The sequence below is a fragment of the Gobius niger genome (genome assembly GCF_951799975.1).
Source record: "Gobius niger genome assembly, chromosome: 1".
Taxonomy (NCBI): domain Eukaryota; kingdom Metazoa; phylum Chordata; class Actinopteri; order Gobiiformes; family Gobiidae; genus Gobius; species Gobius niger.
In genome coordinates this window covers 21,191,444-21,205,145 of record NC_136852.1, presented here as the reverse complement: position 1 = coordinate 21,205,145, position 13,702 = coordinate 21,191,444, and the positions used below count along the sequence as shown (strand labels likewise).

The window sequence follows — 13,702 nt, the reverse complement described above, 5'->3', positions numbered from 1 at the left end:
CAAGTACTAAAGCATGCATTGTAGCAAGTACGATTCCTAAGTAATGATTTCATTATTTTGAGTAGTTTTATTTGTAGTTTTGGCATTCACCTCTTAAACACCAAACATTGCAAGTATTGATTGTGTCACTTTATAGAGTTGATGTTGCAAATATGCCAGCCAAATAGCTTCTTGTGTATTTTCTTTCCCAGTCTCTTTTTGTGCTATGAGATGCAACGTGCCGTAATTTATTGTTCACACATGGGGCCACATGGAAATCAGTGCATAACCAGTGAATCACAGACTACCACCTGCAAACATAAGCCTGAATGCACCTTAAACTCAGGCTGGCCCCTCTCCTCCTGTTGCCCGGGTCAACGGCAGATCTCACATTCCCACAATGACACAGCCACAATACTGGGCCAGACTCCGGTTTTACATTTGAAAGCATATTTAACTTTTCACTCATGCATTCACTGCCTGCAAGCGGTAAGACGCTGAGCCGGGCCAAGATTAGCTTTTGGCAGACAATGGCGTGAATTAAAGGCCACACATGGCCCCTCTCTTGTTCTCCTGGTGACCAAACACACTTTCGGGGCCAGGAACTCTTGACCAGGCTTTTTAACCCACAAGGAGAAGCTAGGACTCGGAGATAAGTATATGGCAATAGATGCAGGATCAGAACGGGGCCAGACAAAAGTCCCTCACATGGAACAAGGCAGATGGTGTTTTCTTGCTAACCTATAAACTCTGGTGTCAGGGGTTTGGCAAAGGTTGAGCTCAATGTTTTCTTAAAATAGGAACTGAACCATTTGATTGAGTACTGAGCCATTGAAGCTGGAGTGAAAGTTCTTTCTTTCTTTGTTTTTGAGTTAGTTAATTGTATTGTTACAAAGTGAAAAAAAAAGTTTATCCATGACTAATCATAGAGTGTAAATACGTGGGTTTATGTTATTAAAGTTTTTTTTTTGTGGGAGTCTAAACAATAATAAAGTTTATTAAAATAACAGTGTTAGCAGGAGGTATGCAATTATATGCAAATATAGGCAATGAAAGAGTAAAGTTTAAAAGACCACGTTTAGAACAAATAAAAACCCTGCGTGGATCAGACATCTACAGGCATTAATGCAAATAAGTTATTACGAATATGTTTACTATGATGTATCTTTGTAAGTAAGTTTTTTGAACATCCACCAATTTATTCTCTTCCAAATCCACTGCAATGTAGGACTATTCTTTCACAAATAGCCCACTGAAGGGTGCCGGATTGGCTAACTTTATTGCAAATACTGCATTGTTTCGAAGTCTGGTGTAAATCATTTTCCGTCGGCTAAAAAACAAATGTAAAACCACGCTTTAGCGAATGCCTGCTTTTTGTTTTTTGTTTTTTCTCTCTCGATAGCCCGAGAGTATATCGAGACTGTGCCACTATAGGCCGTCTAACCAAAGGGGGCGACCACGAACAGGCTGCCGCGCCGTACCGCCGTCTGTGCTCCGAGCGCGTAATAGTAAACGGTGAGGGAGTCCGCAGCTCGCTTGTCATTCCCCAGCAGCCGCTACAGCAGGAGCCAGAGATACGGAGGCTTTTGCCGTTGTCACCTTATCCGTCTCCCCCACTATCGCTATTTCACAAAATTCTCCCTACGGATCCTCGCCGCGACGTTCATTAGGTGCGCCTCGAGTTAATGGCATCAGCGCTTCCCAATGCATGTGAGTGCGTTATAGACGGAGAGCGGCAGAGGCAGGCAACAGCAGCAGCGAGAAGAAGCAGCAGCAGCAGCAGCAGCAGCAGCACCTAGAAGCCGCACAAGTGGGAGGCGGAGGATTTTTCTTCTTTTTTTTTTGCCGTACCGTGTCGTGCACAGTGGAAATACGCTCTGACTATTATCAAACCAGTGAAGAGCGCGAGACGAAGTAGAAGCACAAGGGCTTTTTGTCTTTCTTTTCTTTTTGGAGCAGCACCACTCTATATTGATGAATTGTCAACGGGACAGGCCTGGTACATCGGATGTGTCTCCAGCATGGTAAGGTTCAATTTTAAGTGTTTTTTTTTTTTTTTTTGCTCGGGTTGCAGAAAAAACAGACCCGCGTGATGCAGCCGCGAGAGCAAAACGCAGTGGATCTACGACCAGAAGCAGCGCCTTTTTTATTTTTTTTTATTTTTTTTATTTTGCATGGGATTTTTCCACATTAGGGACGCTCGTTTTGTAATGTCTTCACTATACGACTCCCCGCGCATCATTGGCACATAGGTGGAGAGATTAACGCCGCTGCTTTGGAAATCGTGTGTACCAAGCAAGGGAGCCATAAGCTTTACCTACCTACAACCCACCCCGGTATAGCTATCAACCGTACCAACAAAAAAAAAAGAAGCTCTTATCGCGGCGAATTCGATTTCTATTACAGCTTGGATCCGTAATAAGTCCTTACGCCTGTAGTTTGCGACTGGATGAGAAATGGGGAAGGGCTGCATCGCGTCCCAATATCGCATCTCATAAATAACGCACACGCACGACGCTGAATTTGTAGGTAGGTTAAAGTGCTCAGAGGATCCTGTGGACCTGGACCGGCAAGGGTTTCTCTCTAAGCTGTCTAAGCTGGGAAAAACGTGCTGCTTTAAAAATCGTGGTGTATGGCTCCAGCCTGCGTTTATGGTTGATGGACTGGAGCAGAGGGAGTTCCTAAGAAGTTTGCTGAATGCTGCGACTTCTTCGTGAATCCCAAATCTGATTTTTGGTTAAAAAAAATAAAATAAAATAAAAACTAACTTAAACAAAAGTTTGATAAATAACACTTGTATATAGTCATTTTAAAGAGACAAAATGACACATTCCTCACCAGGATAATAACAAAGGGATTACTTACTACTCCATTATTTTAATATCTCTGGTGGGGTCAGATCACACCTGTCGAATGATGCAATCTGAATAGAAAAACCTCATTTGAATTTGCTGCAGAGGAAAAAAAAAAAAAGCTAAGACCCTTGGAGCATAGGACCCCTGGGAGTCATTGTTGGGGCCGCAGCTTATTCTGGCTCTGCCCTCTGATTGGGCGATGTGTCTGGCTAACAGGCACAAGCATAGATCTGAATAGTGCTGAAGTGTGAGTGACACTACCAGTTGCATTTTAGTCTTGTGGTACTATTAGTTGCCCATTATGAGTAAGACTTTGTATGAAGACATGCAACATTCATAAACAAACATGGATCTTTTTTTAGTAGTATTCATGTTGCAGCTGTAGCAGTTGACCAGTAATGATAGCACTAAACTGTGTTGGAAGTAGGTTACTTGTAGGAATTTACATGGTTTCAAAGGTATAATGTCTAAGTCAGTAGAATTATAATTGTAATAGTAAAATGATTGTTGACAAAAAGACACACATTGTGTTTGTTGGTTTATTAATTGAAACCTGTTCATCTAACTTGTATTGTGTGAGAGATGAGTCGTTCTCATAACTGGAAAAGGTGGATTTGCCTTTTTTTGTGAGCAGATCAGATCCACAAGTGTCTTTATTGTCTAGTGGGGTGGGTGACCTCGTATATTAGGGGTTAAATCCCAGAGAATCCAGGGGCCCTCCAGCCTACACACCCAGGGTTTGGTGAAGGCATCAAAATGAGAAGTCTGGAGTTGTTAGGTTCCACAGAGGTTAACCTTTGAAGAGCGGTGCTGCATTCTTTCACAGTTGTCTTTGTGGGCATGAAGAGTCCTGAGAAGGCGCCTAAGTAGAGCTGGTTCTCTCTCCATGGACGCATATGAAAAATCTCTCTTTCCCTGTTTGTTGTAGCTTCATTGTGAATAGAAAGGTGGAGTTGGATGTTGTTATAGTTTGTAAACGAGTAATGTGTTGAACTAATGTTGGCGCACACGGCACAATGACAAAAAAGAAACAATTAAATGCCTCTGTCCCCTTGGAATATCTTCTGGAAAGTGCGAGTTTAAAGTAAAAATAGTTGTGAGAACTTTACTGTACAGTCATCTTTAAAGAGGAAGAGTAGGTTCGTAAAATGTGTGTATCACTGAGCCAAGACAGACGGCCTGAATTATTCAATATTCATCAAAGTTCAACGATGAAGATGAATATGCAGGAAATGTTATGTCACTGCAGTATCAAACATGCAGAATGTTGGTGCAATGGGCTATGGCAAGCATTTTTCACCATTTGCATGTATGTATGTGTATGAATATGAATTAAACTTAAGTTAATACTCGTCCACTACATATAAAAGATGCCAAGAAAACAGAAGTATATCATGGTAGTGCTTTAGAAAGTATGTTTGAGAAAGTTGTTGGAACTACATAAATTGTAAGCACCCACTTCAAGTGTGTGGTGGCGCAGCAAAGACAGTAATGATGCACTTGCTAGCATAATGAGTCCCAGAATGTTGTTATTATTAAACATTCAGAGCTAATTTCAAACCTGTCAGTGGTGTTTTTTTTTTTTTTTTTTTCCTCTGGCAGTCTGCTGTGGCCTCTTGTAATGCAACTGTGTTTTAGACAATTAGGGGGGAAAAAAGTAGTCCAACACAATGGTTACCAAAAAAAATAAGACTGACATTGTAATTGCAATGACAGTGACATATTCATTGTAATTGCTCTTATCAAGCTAACTCGTTTTTCAAATCATGCAAAACAATTTAAAAATACAGCTGAAAATGTTCATTGTGTGTTGTCAGAAAAGAAACATCTGGGCAACACAATCCATCCTTTTAAGCCTTCTACTTTTTTCACCAAGGCAGAGGATTTAATTTGCCAAAGAATTTGAAATTGCACACCTATTTAACCAACTGAGCGGCCAGATCTCCCAGACTGAGCAGCGTAGAGGGTTCATGGTTAGAGTTGAGCACTTGAGTGGTTAGACATGGGGTAATATTTCTTCTGCTGGCTGGGCAGACAGACTCCCCTTTGTGTGCCATGTTTCAGAGTGTGCCGCATGTAGCAATTTTAAAGATGACTCTTAATGCTGCGGAGGCTAACGACAATCTGCAGGTGTGGGGCTCATTATCCCGACATGCTTCACTTTGATACATTATTTCTGCGCCGCGCCGTGGCAAAATATTTTCTCCCTGTTTTGTTATCCAAATGTAATTGTGAATGATTTATTGTTATGGATCAGCCACGTTCAAACCGGGGCATTGTCCAACAAAAGCTGAAGTCGCATTTATGGTAATTGTTGCCCCATTCTGTTTGTGACTTTCCCTGTATGTATGAATAATGCATGCAACGCCATATAGCCTTTCATTTTCTTTTTCTGGCATTGCAATAATTGACCGGTTATGTATTCTGTTACCAAATAAATGTATTGGCAAATGCAAAGAAAGCAGGCAGCGAAAAGTCAGCTGTGACAATTATTCCCAGAATCCGATTTGTGGATGTTGTTTGTGCAATCTCAAATGTTAATGATGGCTCGGCAGTTTACATTGATCTTTCTGAACAAGTCCCAATCAAACACATCAGCCAAGTGAGTTTTGTGTGGAAAAGCGCTCGTCGGCTTGTGCTGAAACCTCTCGGCAATACCAAAATAACCTTTTGCACACCATCAATCCTAAATAGCAAATATCCTACACTTAGGGCCTGATGTACTAAGCATTGCCATGTGAAAAAAGGTGCAGTTCAGATTTGTCATAAACAATAAAAGGCCACAGTGCAAACTCATCTACATATCAGATTTGCAGCACTGATATTACTGAACAGTTTGTTATGGTGAATCATGTGCAAAATGCTATGAAATTCCATGCGCTAATTTTTCATATTACTTGCAATTTAGCAAAATGGATTAGTAAATCAGGCCCTTACTGTCCACATGAACAAACTGGCACATATTTCTTGGATATATTTGCTCACTGAACACTTGCACAGTGCATTATCCAGACTGATGGAGTTTTACGAATGGTTGTGTATGAGTGGAGGGCTTGAGCCTGGCTCTTTTAAACATGATTCGGGCTCAGTAATGGGATATGAAGCCATCTCCAGAGGGTCATTAGATCTGATGGTTGCCTTGCCCGGTTGTTAACAGCCAAATAATATGAGGCCATTTTACAGAACCAGGTGCACTTAGTGGTGCAAACACTGTATCCCATATCCTTTCCAATGATGAGCGTACGAGCTAAGCACATCCTGGATCATTAGGATGTACTTTTAACAAGATGACTTCATTTTGTCCTAATCACCCCAAGTTTCTTCAAATATGTTTCGGAATCGTCCACATTTTGACTTACTCAATAATGTGCATCAACAAACTTAAGAGATTCACAACTCAATATATACTGAATGTCAACTTTTTCCTTTGCTGTTCAACAGTTCCCTCTGTGAGCGTTTGCTGTTAAAAAAATATCTGAGAGCAGCTTCACCCCACTCGTATATCAAAGATAAATGCACTGAAGCAAATGGCCACATGACTGTTGCAGTGCGTGCTGCAGAGTGTAGCGAAGACACAGCAACAACAACAAAAAACACCCTGCAATTTGATGACTCAATTTGAACTGCTGCTGAAAGTGAAGAAAGCAACAGTGAGATGTCTCTCCTACAGAGCCTTTAGGTCACACAAGGAGGGCCACTGGCTGACAGACATCACATGCCTCACAGCTATCACACTAAGTGACTTCTCTTTCTGTGTGTTTTTTTTTTCTGCATCTTTGAATCGTCCCATCAGAACAATGTCCCTGGTGACATTTCATCATGGCCAAGATAATCTTATGCAAGATAGTGAAACGACAGTTAATTTGCAGGTAATTAAACCCTGGTGATTTACAGTTTCAATGAGCAACATTTACAGTGAGGGGTGCACTCAGAGGACATGTGTTCATAGAGCCAAAGCATTAGGTTAGAATGTTAGATAAGCATTTTCTAAATTACTATGCACATTTTTTATTGATTCATGGTCTTAATAGTTCCAGGAAAAAAAAATACATATTTTATAATTCAGCACTTTGACCTCAGTTCAAACCAGCCTATTGCCATGCTAATTATTAGATTAACTTCATAATGTTTGACTAGTGAAATAGGTTTAAACTGCCTTATTTGATTTAATGGGTGGATAAATGTAATGGCTAATAATCTATGTGATCATGAATAGAATAAGACTGCTTAGTGAGTTAGCTTTTTCGAAATTACTTTGGGATAGTTTGAAAGCAAGAATTCGTAGGTATTAACTTCTGAGCGCCTGACTTACAAGCTAAATTCCCCTCAGCTGTAGGTTTAAATTGTGTTTGTGAGTGTTTGCTCTTGACGGGATCTTTTAAGAATACAAAATAGGGCTAAGGCTGTAAATGTTTAGGTGATTATTCCTCCTTTGTACTAAACACGCAACGATGCTGTAAAACAATTCCTCTGGATCATCGTTCTCTTCCCTGCTTTGATTTCCAATTTGCATTTCATATATTTAGGTTTTGTGCTGTTATTTAATGTTTCAATGCAACTATAAAATAAGCACCTGCTCTGAAATCCAAAATGTATATGAAAGAAAGGGCGTATTTTCCTGCAAGTAAGCTGCCAATTTTGTGCCTTTAACGGGGAACAGTGTGCAAGGACAAGGTCTCAAACTGAACAATTTACACACAAGGACAACGGAAAAAAAAAAAAAAAAAAAAAAAAAAATATATATATATATATATATATATATATATATTTATTATGTGGTGGTCTTACTATATGTAGTAGGTGGCTTGCACTCTGTATATTCAACTATTCAGAGCCAATGTGATAATGCCTGGGAAGATAAGGTCATTTGGGATGTTGTCTTTGTCCATCCACTGTATAAACTATTTTACATCAAAATGCAATTGAGCATTCTGCAGGAAAATGCTTTTTTTATGCACAAGGATATCTGATGCATCTAAAGCACTGGATCATGATATTTGTCATATTTTTCTATTCAGCACCAAGGTTTTTCACTCATTTATTTAACTTTCTTTCATGTCTTTAAATCGGCTTCTCTCAGCCCAGGATGTGATTGAATCAAAAGAGATTTTTATTTTTTTTAATCAAGCCAGTAGAAAGTGGCATGTGTCTGAAAGCCTGCTGTGCACACACCTGCGCGCGGAGGTTCCAGGAGCAGGGGAGAGCTGAAAGGAGCTTGTCAATATATTTTGCGAGTGTTAGGCAGCAAAGGCGAGTGATAGGTCTCAAGGGGGCTGCCCTTAAGACGCTTCTTTTTTTTTTTTTCTATAAATATTAATAAAGCCCAGTAGCTTGCCTGGAAGGAAGCTAACAGTTTGCTCTTGTCACAAACTGGGCATCAGTGTGACAAGCCGTGAATAGAGTGATGAGCCGACAAAGAGGCGGCACGGTGACATTTAGTGACAGGCCTCATTTTTCAAATATGAATGTCATCACTGCAAGAGGAAGCTGAGGGCTGACCTCTCCCATTCAGCAGCCACTCCAGCAAACAATACCTTTGATCCATGTATAAATAAACATGAAATACCTCTTACAAGCACTGAAGGGGCTTAAGAATAAATCGCTGTCATTACATTTGATGAAAAAAGAAACTCATCATTGTATGTAGTAGATGACTTAGTGATGTCCTTTTGAAAGAAACATAGCTTTGAAAAAGATGCCTGTGTCTTTTCCCCCCGTAGCTATAAAATCCATACTTGTTTGGATTTGATTTCAGATCATTTCGAGGTGGCAGTGGTTAGAGGCCACTTGCCAGCTCTGACCAGTGCAACCTTGGGCAAGACATTTCACCCGCCATGACTCTGTACAAATGAGGTGACTGAGTGGTCAGACAGGCTATAGATTGGCACTCCCATCATATGCCCCAGAGCAGCTGTGTCTAGTTCAGTAGTGCCTTACAACCACCAAGCATGGAGGGAATGATTGTAAGAAACACTGCATATCTGAAAAAATGGTTCTTAACCTTTTTTCTCTTGCATTAAGTGTATATATATATCCATTCATTTTCTTGCGCTTTATCCGGGCCGGGTCGTAGAGGCAGCCACATTAAATATACAACATTTGAAACAACTGGGCTTTGTGTTTTTTGAAAGAGCCCACTGAGTCTGCCACACACGGCGGGACAGGGGGAAGTCATTCCAGAGTCAGAGTCTGGAGGCAGCAGCCTTAAAGCACTGGGTCCTCATAGGTTAAAGAGAGTCTTTGGGACCTTTAGGATATGGAGGCCTGAAGATCAAAGGGTGCGCCCTGAGGAGTTAGGGCACAGTAAGTCAGGAATATACAGGGAAGCCTCACCATGCACGCTACGGAAAGTGAGGACTAACATTTAAAAATCAATGCAACATTTTACTGGAAGCCAACAAAGACATGATAAAATGGAGTTGATGTGACTGTTTTGGTTGTCCCTGTTAGAAGTTTACATAGAAGTAGTACAATTTGAAGTCAGTAGAAAGTGATCCTAAAGTAAGTAGAAACAGAATTAGAGTACAGTAATTGAAAAAAAGACGAGATAAAAGTATGGATTGTCATTTTGGTTAGCTCTTCAAAACAGCCTGATCGAAACACCCCCAAAGGTTTCTGAGGCTGGTTTTGATCACCCAGGTTTTGATAAGAGCGATCTATTTTAAAAGGAGCATCGATCAGAGTTTCTGTTCTGTTTGAATTGATCTGAAGGTAAATACTGTACATATTTAGTCTTTCATTTATCCCCAAACAACCCCCTTGAGGTGCAGTCAATTATTTATCAACTTAGACTCCTATTTACTATTATAGATTACTCTGAAATGCGTTCATTTTATTGCTAAATAAAACTAAAATGAACTTTCCTGTGCAATTGATAATAGAACACTTTGTTTTTTTAGATCCAAAATAAGTCCAAGTGCTTTGTCCCTGTTTCCTTGGTGGTGAGGCAGTGCTTTTAAAGACATAATGACAAAAAGATACAATCCTGATTCCCGATTGCTGTAAGTAATGTTGGAACTCATGGGTTAGTCAGTGGGAAAATAACTCTTAACCTACTGTATATAATTAATGTTTTTATTAATTAACGTTTCAGTGGAGCTGAAGGACCCAAAACATTATTTTCGATAAAGGCCACTGAAAATGGTACCACTTGATAAAATGACGAATTTACAACAAACAATACCTGCAAATGTCAAACAGGAACTCAATGTAATGACAGTGGGTGCTAAATTCCTTAAACGGACACTTTTAAAGACACGATTTGAGACGGAGGTGTTTGTGACCCCGGTGACGCCTCTGTAGGTGTTTTGGGATTGTCCCACTGCGAGAAAACCCAGCCCCCGGCCTGACACATGGGTGAGACTATCTTAGCAACAATGCTCGGGCATCGGCGCAGTGTTGGATCCTGGAGGAAATGTGTGGGGAGAGTGAAGTCTGGACAGCTCTTCCTCCACTGCAGGCTCTGAAACACAATCCGAGATAAAAGATTACTCCGAATGTTCATAAGACACATCCCTTAGTGACAACGCTGTAGCATTTGGAACAGCAGCTCTAATGACAAACAGTGTATAATCTGATGGCTTTCTCATTAGTTTTGGCTCTCGAGTCTAAAAGGGCATTTAGATCAACGCGACCAGAGCGATTGTGTGGAAAATCATGATAGTGACTATAATTTTACTCAGACTGTAATTGCCCGATTCTCCTCGGCTCACTTTATTATTACTTTATTGTTCGTTTTGACACTTATTTCAGACCTATTTGTGTAGTCCCTTATGAGCATGCAGTTCTTTGGACTGATTTATCGTTTTGACTATTGGATTTGCTTCGGGCTGAGGACTTTTAACTGTTGACATCTGCAGCAATAGAAAAAAATGTAGAAATGTGTGGTCTGTTGTTGCTTATGTGTGAAATGCTCCATTATCCATTAAGCAAAGCACACATTTATTGACTATTTTCCAAAGGACATGTTTGGGCAAATATCACAATCTCACATTATGATACAGCAGGGCTCCCCATACTCCCTGTTCGCTGCGTTTCACTCCATCGAGGAGATAATTCTGTGAGGCTAGGTGTAAAATTGAGCAGCTTTGATGTTAAGCGGTTTACTTAAGATTCAAGATGAGGATGTTAATTAGTTGACAAAGATCTTTTTGGCTTTAGGGTTTTTTTTACCCTCTAATCCCACTGGCCATGGATCAGGTTTCTCATCCTATTTAAAAGGAAAATTATTAAGATGAAAAGTTTGAGAAATGTCACGCAACATACCTGTCCTTATATGGTGGATATCTGATCGAAAGCTGCCGTTTGAGATCATGAAATGAGTAGTTCAGACGGCTTTTCAGATCTGGTGTCAAAACCAGGACGATTTACATTTCTCAGACAATTTATTGTTTTTCAACTTTCTGAAATATGTTGGCTGAATGAAAAGTTTCATGTCATTGTGGACAAAACTTTCTACTTTGTTTAGTTGATCCCCATTACTTTTTGTTTGCTATGTCTGTTGTTGTTCACACTCTCTGCTTTCATCGGTTTGTGAAAGCAGGAGAAAGCGTGACCACATCGCATAAACAGCAGCGATGCCCCCCACAAAACACCTTATTTTTTCCCAATGTGCCGGGCCTGGTTTGCGCGCCTCTGCTTTGACCTGCTGCAGATGTTCAGCATAAACCAGGCTTTATACCAGTTTTATCTTTTCCAAAACAACAAACAAGCCTGTTACTGATGCCGTTATTCTTGTCTGAAGCCTAATTCTCTTTGAAGACAAAAAAAGATCAGTGCGGGCGTTAGAATTTGCGTCAATACACTCCATTGCATCAAATAAAGTAAATTACACAACAACAGCTTTACACAATAAGCTGTTTATGCAAAATGTCTTGCTTCAAAGGCACTTGGTTATAGCTTTACTCTATGTGGTTGAAATTTTATTACATTTACATGCGACAGTGAGCTTACAAAGGGCCATCAGATCCCTATGGTGTGGACAGACTTTGCTTGGCAGTACCATCCCCGCTGTAGTTCAATGGGGCCATGGGCTTGTGCGTCTGTGTGCTGGACTCCCGCAGTGAAGATATAGAGCACATAGAAGTCTGAAAGGTCGCATCGATGGATAACATTATACAGACGATCGCTTTTTTTCAAAGTGGAGTGAGAAACCCACTGTTGGGATTATAAATAGGGCTGCAAAATGTACGGCTCATTTGAAAAGAATTTTGCAATGTCAATAAATGTGATACTGCTTTTATTAGTAATTTGTATTGTCAGGTCAAAATGATGGTAAGTTAAAGTCCGCCATGGCATACATTGTCTTAGTAACTTTTATAGTTTTATATTTTGTGTGGAATGATTTTTAAGTTTGCACTTATTTCTCAACTGATCAGACAGTGTTCCTGAAACATAGCTCATTGTTTTCTTTATGAGGACTCACAAAGCGCTGCACTCTTGCATCAAAAGCGCCCTTTGCTTTTGAAATTTGAACTTTGTTGTTAAAACTTTAGCACAGAGCAAAAGTAAGACTCTTCAAAGCAAAACGTTGAAACCTGTTCAATCGATGTGTTTTGTATAAAAGCACTAACACAAATGAAAACACACATACAAAAATTCAAGAGAGAAATGAGACAAAGGCAAATTTGTGATTGATCTAAACGACTGTGAAATCCAATTATTTCCGTTGTCAATGTCGTGATCGTAATAATCATGTTGAACAATTGCTATTGAATGTAAAAATAGGAATCCTTAAACATTTACAGTTGGTACATTTACAATCATAAAGCTTCAGTCACAGAAGGGACATGGTAAATCATGAAACTTCTGTATCATTATTATTTTTGATTTATTTTTATGTCAGGAAAATCCAGCTGTTTGAATTTGGCGTCTATCACTAATTAGTATTGCTAATTAGAGATCCCCCGCACCCCCCCAAAAAAGAAAAAGACAAAATGTGACACTGTCCCATGTTTTATCGATGTCATCTGCTTTATGGTTAAGCTAAGCCCCTTTGGTACCACCTTTGCTCATCTGTTATGAAACATAATCTGGATTTCAATATTTGAAGCTAAGAACTCTTTCTGCCGAAGCTTTTTCACAAAGCTCTCATTTTGTCATCGCTCCTCTGTTTGAATATCTACTCTGCTTAAATGAACAATCCCAATCTCCCTATACTCACAGTGAGGTGAGACGCTGCGTGAACGAGGTCCCAGGAGGATTGTCACCCGGTGAAATTGCCGAGTGCATAAAGACTGTTATTGGCCTCTTGCTTCAAAGTTGCCCATGTAGTTTGTGAATTTGGTTGCATTCGGTTAAGTTTAAAGAGAGACGACTCCCCTGTGTTTTGCATTTCACTTGTGTTCAAATCCTTACCAGTTTATTGTTGTAATTTCAAAACTGGCAGGAATGGGAAAGCTTGTGCTTTAAATGAGGTGGGGCTTCCTTCTCGTTCATGTTGTATCCAAGCAACATGCTCTGTCATATTTATGTCCTTTTCTCATTTGGATCCGTAATGTTCCAGTGAGCTACAGCTGCTCACACCCGCAAACACTGTCTGCCCGTGGCCATCGGGCTGCAGGGTTAGCCATACTTTGTTAATATTGCTCTTATATCATACATGATAAAATAATTGAAACAATTGACTTATTACACCATTTGAAAAAAATAAAATAATGTTAGTGATTCTAAACAGTCTGATTCATTAAAGTTGTCTTCAAATCAGTAAGGTGTAGAGTAATGCTTTATTTGAAAACCATTTTAAGGTGTCTTTCTATTTCCTAATGAGTTTGGTTTGCCCTGGGAAATCTAAGGTGATCTTTCTAAAACGAGTTGAATAGCACAACAGTATTTTGAATGTTTGACAAATGAAATGCCCTTTAGACTGA

The 13,702-nt window shown here is 39.9% G+C and overlaps 1 protein-coding gene across 9 annotated transcripts in view; it reads left to right on the top strand.

Moving 5' to 3' along the window:
• Positions 1 to 1,429: 1,429 nt before the first annotated feature.
• The window catches only part of tenm4 (teneurin transmembrane protein 4), a 123,390-nt gene continuing 111,117 nt past the window's right edge, over positions 1,430 to 13,702 (top strand). For 5 of the 9 annotated variants that reach the window (XM_079553331.1, XM_079553330.1, XM_079553328.1 and 2 more), the window contains exon 1: positions 1,430 to 2,003. The gene's annotated coding sequence lies outside the window, so the exon portion shown is untranslated. The remainder of the gene's footprint in view (positions 2,004 to 13,702) is intronic. The other 4 variants (XM_079553333.1, XM_079553334.1, XM_079553332.1 and 1 more) reach the window with 3 other exon arrangements.